This window comes from Hibiscus syriacus, unplaced genomic scaffold, assembly GCF_006381635.1.
Source record: "Hibiscus syriacus cultivar Baekdansim isolate YM2019G1 unplaced genomic scaffold, ASM638163v2 tig00109948_pilon, whole genome shotgun sequence".
Classification (NCBI taxonomy): domain Eukaryota; kingdom Viridiplantae; phylum Streptophyta; class Magnoliopsida; order Malvales; family Malvaceae; genus Hibiscus; species Hibiscus syriacus.
Window position 1 is genome coordinate 373,092 of NW_024062536.1, and position 10,300 is coordinate 383,391.

The 10,300-nt window shown below is 33.7% G+C and overlaps 1 pseudogene; it reads right to left on the reverse strand.

Moving 5' to 3' along the window:
- Positions 1 to 725: 725 nt before the first annotated feature.
- Positions 726 to 3,949, reverse strand: LOC120210973 (annotated as a pseudogene).
- Positions 3,950 to 10,300: the final 6,351 nt, after the last annotated feature.

Sequence of the window (10,300 nt, forward strand, 5' to 3'; positions counted from 1 at the left end):
CGGATTTGATGAAAGAAATGGAGGAGAAAGTGAAAATTATCCAGAACAATCTAAAAATACACTACTAGAAAAAACCCCCCTTTAACGACGTGCATTGCACGTCATCTATGGGTGCATATGACACACAAATTCACGTCATTAAAGCCACCGACATAAATATCAGATGACGCAATTGTGTATCATAAATTTATGACGCGCATTTATGACATGCATTTATGACTCACATTTATGACGCGCGTTGAGGGTCATTGAAGCCCCCGTCATAAATGAAGATGACACACATTTGTGTGTCATAAATTTATGACATGCATGTATGACTTTCATTGCGTGTCATTTAAGCTCCCATCATAAATGAAGATGACACACATTTGTATGAATTACATTCGTGATTGTATTTCGTAATATATATATATATATATATTGTAGATTGACAAATAATCAAACTAAATCACATTTAATGTCTCATAATACTAAATATATATATCATATTATATATAAGCAATCCATTTGTATACAATATATTCACACTACAAACAATTTGCAGTAAACGTTTAGTCAAAGAAAACAAAGAAAATACGACATTGAGAAAGAACATATAACCATTATTATAAGTTAATAAACAAACACTGAAAGTTACAAATCTCCTTAAATGAATTCAAAAATAGTCCTATTTCACATAAAATTAGTTACTGCTCCCTGCTCGGATTAGCCATGAGTTGTACTATCTATGCTGCACAAAGAAGAATTGAAACCAAAACCTATGTCTCTCCACCAAATGCATCTAATGTCTAGGTAAGTTGCACTGACTTTACCTTGCAGCAATCCTAGTTTAAATGCATAGTACTGCAGCTTTATTTTCCTGCAACCCTCAGTTACAACAACTGCCCACATGGTGACTACAATAAAAACACCTAATACAACATCTGGATAAAAGTCACAGATATGTTCAAATAGGCAGTGTTGCCAAACCTGTATTGACACCAAAAAATAAGGATGCTTAGAATATGCAAAAAAAATATCAACAAAAGGTAAGCAAAATAAAACAAAGATGTCAAAATTTTATACAACCAGTATATGATAAGCTCCATATCGTATAAGCAATTTGCAGCCTATAGCCAATATTTCTAAAAGAAACTAGTAAATGGATAAAATATAGTGATTAATGTACATATTAACAATTATCAAACATAATCGAGTCCAGCAAGTTGAGCTTGTGTGTCTCGAGTGAATTACAAGAAGGGTTCAAGCATGAAAAATGAAGCTCAATCCAAATTTAAAGTCTCAAGATTTCTGATAAAGCCGACTTTGAGCTTGGCGATGTATCAGTTCGACTCAGCTCAATTATATCCCTAATCATAGAACACATGAATAACTGACTAAACAACCTTTTTTCTTATATAGTAGTCAAAGCTCCCATATTTTGTGTATTATTAGTTTCACAGCTTTTTCTATACTAGTCCTTCCTTTCAGCGAGGAAAAGCTAAAGTAGAAAGGGTAGATATCAGTTTAATCTTTATACACATTATATGTACAAAACATAATGGAACACCATCATAAAACTTCTAGCAGTATAATAAGGCTTCACAAAAATTCAAATTTTAATGTATTATGAAATCTTAGTTTAGTCTAAAATTTGAGTGTTCACCCCAGGTGCAATACCATTTGCAACTTTCTGTAAAAGAGATTCCATGTGTTGAGCATGTTCACTCAGAAAACAAAAATGATTCCACAAAGATAGGGATATAGTTGAAAATTTTTCAAGTGCGACTACGATGTCACCGATAAGTGGACGGAAGTTGGTTTCTTCATTAAGACACATGGCAGTAATTGCAATTGCATAGTTCAAGCAACGGTGAGGATAACATCCCCGAATTAGAGGATCGACCAGTAGGCTAAACTTCTTTTGGTCTTTTAGATACGACGAGACTGCAACACGAAAAAAATAAATTATGATTATAAAACCAAAGAAAAGAAGGAGCATAACAATCAGCCAAGCAAAGAACAGGTCACAATGGACGGCGTGAGAGAAAGAACATAAATAAATAAACCGAAGGCTAATTTACCCATGAAACCAAGTTTTGCTCTCCATGCTTCTTAGTAGTATCAATCGCCTTCCGTCCGGTTATCAACTCCAATAAGACCGCACCAAAACAATATATGTCAGACTTAAGAGTTAATTTCCCACTCATGGCATACTCTGGAGCACAATACCCGTAGGTTCCCATCACTCTTGTTGAATCATGAGTTTTGTCACCTACGGGTCCCAATTTTGCTAAGCCGAAGTCCGAGAGTTTTGGGTTGAAATCATTATCAAGCAAAATATTTGCAGACTTTAAGTCATGATAGATGACAGGTGGTTTGGCCTTGCAATGTAGATATTCAATTCCTCGAGCAGCACCTACGGCAATCTTTATACGATTATTCCAACTCAGAGGCTCTTGTCCTGGTTCTAAATAGGCGGAAACGAATTAGATCAAGGACATATGAGGAAACATAATAACAATCAGAAGAAAGATTATTGCTTTCACACGTTTCTACAACAGTCTTTTTGCATACCAAAACGGTCTGATTAATACCAACATGAAATCATACAAATAAAGGTAGTAAAATGACCAAGCATTCAAGTGAGAGGACAAGGTAATATACATCCTGTTTGGGTCGAATTTTTAAACATTTGCATTCTCAAGTGCTAGGCTAATTCAATAATGAATATGAACACTCTACAGAAAGCAAAAAGAGACTGTTTATCAGCTTAATGGATGATGATCATGCGATGCAAAGCAAAAATTCTAAGGATATTCTACCAGCTTTGGATGTTATGAGCTCTTGCTTCAAGATGAATATCGAAATTAGTTGTCTTTAATTCATGTAATAAGAGGAAAATTCATGGAACAAAAAAAGGGTGAAATGCCTGAACAAATCATAGTAGCTTTACACATAATGCCGACAAATTAATGAAAATATCAGCGAAACAAACAGTATTAGTTGATTAGAAATTGAATTTCTCCTCACATGGCTCCAAAAACAAAAGGAAAGTCCTCACATGAGAACTAGAATTCTGCATTATTAAAGTAGAGCAGACACAAGCAAAAGTCCTACAAACAGTAGATAATGTCGAAGAACAAGAATGTCATTCGCAATCGAATTCTTAATTAATTGAAATTACAGAAAAGATGATCTTCCAAACTGCCCATCGGCATGTATTCGTAAACCAAGAGCCTTTGATCCCCGGTCGTGCAATAACCAATCAAGGTGACCAGATTAACATGGTGTAACAAGCTCAGCATAAGAACCTCAACAATGAATTCCTGATAGCCTTGAAGACCGTCATGATTAAGTTGTTTCACCGCAACGATCTGGTCGGATAGAATAACATATTAGATCGAAATCACACTTCAAAAGTTACACAATAAGTGATATAGACAACAGATGCAGGAAATATGAAAAAAATATACATGAAATTAAAAAGAAAAGCAGAACCCTTTCCAATCGACCTTTGAAAACTCTTATGAATCCTCATTCCCCAAGCAAATTGGTTTCCCTGAAATTCCTTGTTTCCATTGCTAACTCCCGAAATGTGAAACTACGAGCCTCATTGCCTTTGGATCCATATCCCTGATCACTTCCTTTCTTATGCTCTGTTACCAAAATTTTGAACAAACTAATAATCAAATCCACTGGGAAAGAAGAAAGTTTCTCAAGAAATTTGGTGTTAGAATCCTTAGCATTACCTTCTAGAATTGCCTTTCTTCTCGTAGCGCAGGAACTGGTTACAAAAACGAAGAACAAATTAACAGATAAGCAAGATCCTACGAAAAAGTAATGAGAAAAAGGGAAATGAAAAGGGAACCTGTGGAATCAGTGGAATGGCGAGAAGTGGTTTGACTTCCATTGTTAATGTCGATCTTTGAATTTTAGAACAAGGATTAAAGCAAGGGAAACAACTCATCTTCTTTTTGCTTATATCCACAATGTTGCGGTTTTCCCCAAGCAAAGTCAGGACACCAAAGAATTTCCAGTATCCGTTGAAATACCATCAAATTAAAAAGAAGAGAAAGAGCACTGACCCCTTTGAAGCGAGCCAATTGGTCCTCATTGATGCGGTGCAAAAGAGCATCTGAACTGATAGAAAAAACATGAGTCACTTTATCCGACAACTGATTCTTAATCTTAGCTCCATTTGTACCAAATTTTGCTTCCAAATCTACAATTCACCCAATAAACGATGTAACAAAACATGTGGCAACTAAATGAGATAGTTAAAGCAACAGAGAATAGAGAATAGAGAGACATGTTTTTTTGGGTTAAAAAAATGAAATACCTTCACACAGGAATCAGAAGCTCCAGAGATGGGTTTTTCATGGAGGTTTTCTGTGAGAAGCTTGCGTTTCAGAGGGTTGGAGGACGGCGGACGAGGTGGAAAGGGGCACTTGATCTTAGTTGTTACAGCAGGGGAGAGTTGTGAGTTTGGATCTAGCGACGGAGCGTTTTCCTTAGATGATTTTGGGTGCATTCGTTTGGATTTTGGAGGGGTAGGGTTTGGGGAATAAGCATTCTCCATATGATCTCTCAATATCGTGTTTCTTGGTAACATGAATGCAAAGAGAAGAAGGGAAACATAGGTTTAGTGTGAACTGATGATCGAGGGGGGGAAAAGCGAGAAAGGATGAAAATTAGGAAGGGAAAATTAAAAGACGACTTTTACAGATGACACACAATTAAAAGAGTACTCTGTGTTTTTGTAAATTTTTTAGATTATGACTATTAAATATGTCACACATTATTGTAAGTCATAAATCGTTCAGATTTTAAGAAACATGATATTTTTTATGACACATTTTTTGTAAGTCATAAATTAGTGTGTGTCATCGTTCGTGTGTCATTAAAGGTATATTTTCTTGTAGTGATAGCCTCTGATCGCCAGAAGTATTATGTTGATTTGAAAAGAAAGGAAATCAAATTTCAGGTGGGGGACAAAGTATTTCTGAATGTATTACTTTGGAAGAAGGTATTATTTTTTGGACGAAAAGGAAAGTTGAGTCTGAGATTCATTGGACCTTATGAGATCTTAAAAAGGGTCAGACCTGTAGCTTATCAATTGGCGTTGCCTCCAGATATGGATAAGATTCACAATTTTTTCCACGTATCGATGCTTCGAAGGTACAAATCAGATCCATACCAGGTAATCACGCTAGAAGATATAGAAATCCAACCAGATTTAACTTATAAGGAAGAACCAGTGCGGATCTTGGCTAAGGAAACCAAGGAATTGTGTAACAAAAGGATTTCGTTGGTTAAAGTTCTTTGGCATAATCATAAGGTAGAAGAAGCTACTTGAGAAAGAGATGAGGACATGAGGAAGCGGTTTCCACACCTTTTCTTTTCAGGTACTTCTTTAAATTCGAGGACAAATTTTCTTAATGGGGAGAATTGTAATACCCCAAATATCAGATTAGTGACCTTATTGAAAGGATTTAAAATTGAAGACTCATTAGTATAAATGATAAAAAAATATATATGAAATGATTGAAATAGTGTTTATGAGCAATTTGTATAAATGAATGAATATAGAGGGTATTTAGGTCCTTTAAGGAGAAATGAATTTAAAATTGATTCCATATTAGGGAATTAGGAAGGAAAATGGGAAAGTAAAACCAATAGAGTTATCTCTTTTCTTCTTCCCCGTGCAAGGACCATCCTCTATAGACAAAGGTAAGATTTAATTTAACCAGCTCTTCATCTTGTTTTTGGGTTGTTATTGGAACATTGAGTATTATGGAAGCTTAAGGAAGGGTTAAGTAAGGTTAAAACTAGGAGATGATTGAAATATTTGAGATTGAAGAAAATTGGGTTTTGAATGATATTTTAAAATATGAATTTTTACTGATGTTTATTAGTATATTTGACTTGTCAAAGAAGTAAATAAGATATTAGAAGCATTGGATTGGATTAAGAACATGTTAGAAAAAGTGTTATGATTCTTGGGTAGAATTGTTCTTTGGAAATTTGAGATGTTAAAAGAAGTTAAATGAAGTAAAGTTAGTTGGGTTATGTAAAGAATAGTTTAATAGTATTGTTGGAAATAATATAAAGAGATTAGAGGGGGAAAGTTAGTAAAAATCATGCTAAAAATGGTAAATCTGGGTAAGGGTATCAATACCGATAGAACAATACCAATATTATAGGCTTAAATGGGTAGAAATGTGACAAACAATATCGGTACCGATGCAAGTGGTATCGATACTAATGGGGTATCGATACTAAAAGGGAAATTATCGATACCATGGATAACAGAATGCCAAAATGGTGTCGATACTAAAAGGGAATATTGGTACCATAGTGTAGTAGTATCGATACTGAGAGAAAGGTATCGATACCATAGTATAGAAGTATCGATACCATATTCTTTTGTCATGGCAATTGTCTCAAACTTCTCAACTTTCCTCTTCTTGGTACAAATATCCTTAAGAAACTTGGCAAAAGTAGGCATTTTCTCAATGGCTTCCAAAAGAGGTACAATAATATAAAGTTGACCAAGGATTTTAACAAACTTTTTGAATTGGACTTCATCATTGTTCTTTTTCAATCTTTTCATGAAGGGTGGGGGTCTAACTTCCTCAACTACGGGAGTAGGAATCACTTTTGCCTTAGCATATAGATTTGGTACCTCGGCAGGTTCACTAGTATAACAATAATCCTTGTCCTTCTTGACAATGATTTCATCTTGTAACTCAGTTTCAGCTTACTCAGAGGTGGGGTATAATCATCTTGTTGTTTTCCCCCAAACTTAATTTGTTGGTTAATGTCGAAACATTTTTTTAAAACAAATTTAATTTTTAATTAAGTGATTTAAAAAATCTCGTCTCGATTATTTAAAGACGTCGAGATCGAAACTTTTATAAGTTCTAACTATCTTTCCTAGAAGAATTTAAATATACGAATTTTTTTTTCTTTCGTTCCCAAATTTTAAGCATAATCATTTTTAGGGTTTCACTTAAAGAGATACACTTTTATTTTAAAATTATTAGAAGTCACTTTCTTAATCCTTGAGGCATTCGCTTCATAACAACCCTAAAATATTACCCTTAATCCAATTATTTGAATTGAATTGAGTTATACTTATGAGGGTGTTGCACATGCTAATTTTGAAAAGATAAGTAAAATCTAAATCTACATATACAAACAAGCATGCTTATATAAACACATAAAAAATGAATTAAATAACATGCCGTTTTATCTAGATTAAATTAAATCAAATTTCAAAGCATGCATAAACATAACTTAACAATATTCAATACCATATAAATTTCACATGCCACATTAAATTTGAACTATATAAGGATAAAAAGAAATCGTATATATGCACATATAAAATATAATGGTCTCGAATGAAAATGTAAAAACATGGCAACTCAAAATACAATTAACTAAGACTAAACATATTTAGTAAACTAAATTAAAAGAAATCTAAAATTAAGGACTAAATCTAAAAGATAAAGTAATCTAAATTAGGACTATAATATTTGAAATCTAAATCTAAGGATTCAATTTAAAATCAAAGTTCTAGGACCAAATTGAAAAAAATAAAAATGAACAAAATTAAAGCAATTAACAAATATAAAGTGAGTAAATCGAAATAAATTAAAAATATAAGGTTGAAATTAAAATTCATTAAATAAAGAGCAAAACTAAAGAAAACAGAAAGTAAAGTGCAAAAATCAAATGACTGAAATGTAAATGTTGAAATTAAAATAACAAAAATTTATAGGCCAAATTTGTAAATAAGAGAAAATAAATAAATCAAATCAAATAAAATTAGAAATTAGGGGTTAATTTTTAATTGTTACCCGTACCATAAATAACACGAATCATACCCCAGGGCGGGTCACCGCGAGGTCGTAAAATGATTCGAATGTAAATTTAAAAAGTTAACAGTTAAATTACAATTTTAGTCGAACCACAAATCATACCCCAAGACGGGTCACATAAGTTTGTATTAACTTTTAAAATTAACATTTTAATAAGCAAGGACTAAAATAAAATAAAGTAAAAAATAAAGGTAAGTGATCAAAATATAAAAAATGTGAAATCAATATGTGAACTTCGAAATAAAAAAATAAATTCAGTGACCTTTATACAAAAACAAGTCGAATGTAAGGAGGTCTAAAGATGATTAAACCCTAAACTTTAATAAAAACCTAAACTAAATAATTTATAACTTAAGCTAAACAACCCAGTCACCTCCTTCGTTCCCCTCAGTCTTCTCCCTCTCTTTGCTTGACTGAGAGCATAAAGGCCTCACGCCCATACCCTCGATGTTTGCTCCACTCATCAGTCCCTACTAGAGATGGCTGAGAAGATAAAACGAAGATCAAAACGACCTAACATCCCCTCTCCTTCCTTTGAAAACCCATAAACTGAAGCCCCAAAAATGCCCTCTCTGACCACTGTCGTAAATCGACACTCACATCTTCTCCGACTACCACTAACGGTGGTTGGGTAACCCAAAACTTATACCTAACTAGACCAAGCCCCCATTTTTCCCTTATAACTCTTAAAACTAAACCCCAAAAGTAGCATACAATAACTCATAGCCTCCAAAACTTTGACCCCTCAGCTTCCTAGCACTAACGATAACATAACCGGTGACGAACAAACTCTCAACCTATGTGAGTTAAACTTTCCTCTCTTTGTTTTTTATTTGATACCTCACATGCAAAAGAATTGAAACTAAAAATTGGCTAGAATACCTTTTTTTGAAATATTTGTCTTGTTTTTTTATTTCAGAATGGGTTCCTCTTGAGTAGGGAAGAAATGATAAAAATTGAAAAAGCCTCCCTTTACATATATTAGTTTTCGGGTTTTATAGTCCCGATTTACAATTGGAAAAAATGAAAATTTTCATTTTTTTCTTTCTTTGTTTGTCTTTTTGTATCTTTGTTGTTGATGGAGCATTCAGGGTTATTGTTGGAAGCATGGGACCACCGACGATGTGCGTGGCTAACGAGAATGATGTGTTCGTGGTCGAGCTGCTGGTGGGGACCTTATTTTATTACTGGCGTGGAGGTTGGACCAACTGAAAAGGTCATTTATGTGGCTATTGGGTTCTTTACTGTTGGGCTTCGTAAAATGTGGACCTTGTAGTGGACCTAGAAACATAAAATAAAAATTAAATAAATGTTTTAGCCCATATACTTATTTATATAAGTAAATCTCAAACAAAAATCCCAGATGAAAATGTGTATCTATAGTTTCCCCTCTTTTCCCACTATTGTGTAAGCAAAAATAGGGTAAAGACGAATATATATGAATTTTGTTCAGTTATGATCAGTTCTAAAAAGTAATATGCTCCATTACAACTTCATGGTAGGTTGGATGTGATTTGCTCCGCTATTTTTTCATCTAATTAGATCTGAAAAAATTTATTCACTTTTTTGCTCTTCAGGAATGTTGAATCGAAGTTGATTTGCATCATTGTTCTTCAGGAAGACCAAATCAGAGAAAATGAGGATCTGGTCCACTACTTTTTAAGGGAGATTAGACTCGAAAATTTTGATTTAATTTCATTATTCTTTAAGAAACATTAAATCAAGGTTGACTTGCTTCTATGCTTTTTAGGAATATCAAATCTTAGGAATGAGGATTTGCTCCACTACTCTTTAGGAAAGAATATATATTTTTAAAGAAATTTGATTATCTCCACCACTCTCTGGAAAGAACTGAACTGGGATAGATTTGTTTCTCTTTCTTCAAGAAGATCGAATATGATAAATAAACATTACCACTTTTCAGTGTATGTTTGAGAATTTGAAAACGTCATACCTGAAGGTTTAAAATTTAGGAGGATCTTTAAAAATCAATTTCTCCTGTGGAAACTCATCTCGTAGCCATCAGATATGGAAATATGCACTAACTCTGGTGTCACTCGTCTCGTTGCCCACTTGCTGCTTTATCTTGGAAGACTTGTAGATACTTAATTACATCCGTTATCATGCATTTATGAATGTCATGATCATGTTTATGCCTAAAATGTGTGCATTAATGCAATTTAAGTATATTTTCCTTTTTTAAGGAGAACCCTCTTTCATTTGCCGTTTGTGACTCGATTCAATCTTGGTCACAGAAATCACGACCGGTTCACCCCCAACTGACAATCTTTATCAGATACTCTTTGGTTGGACATGACTTTTGTTCTCTTCATTCTTGAAACCTGACAGTATTCATGACCAGCTGCTTGATCCGTGACAAACGTCTTGGATTATCCCCAACTTGATGAAACTTTTTATGTTCCCTAAGGTTT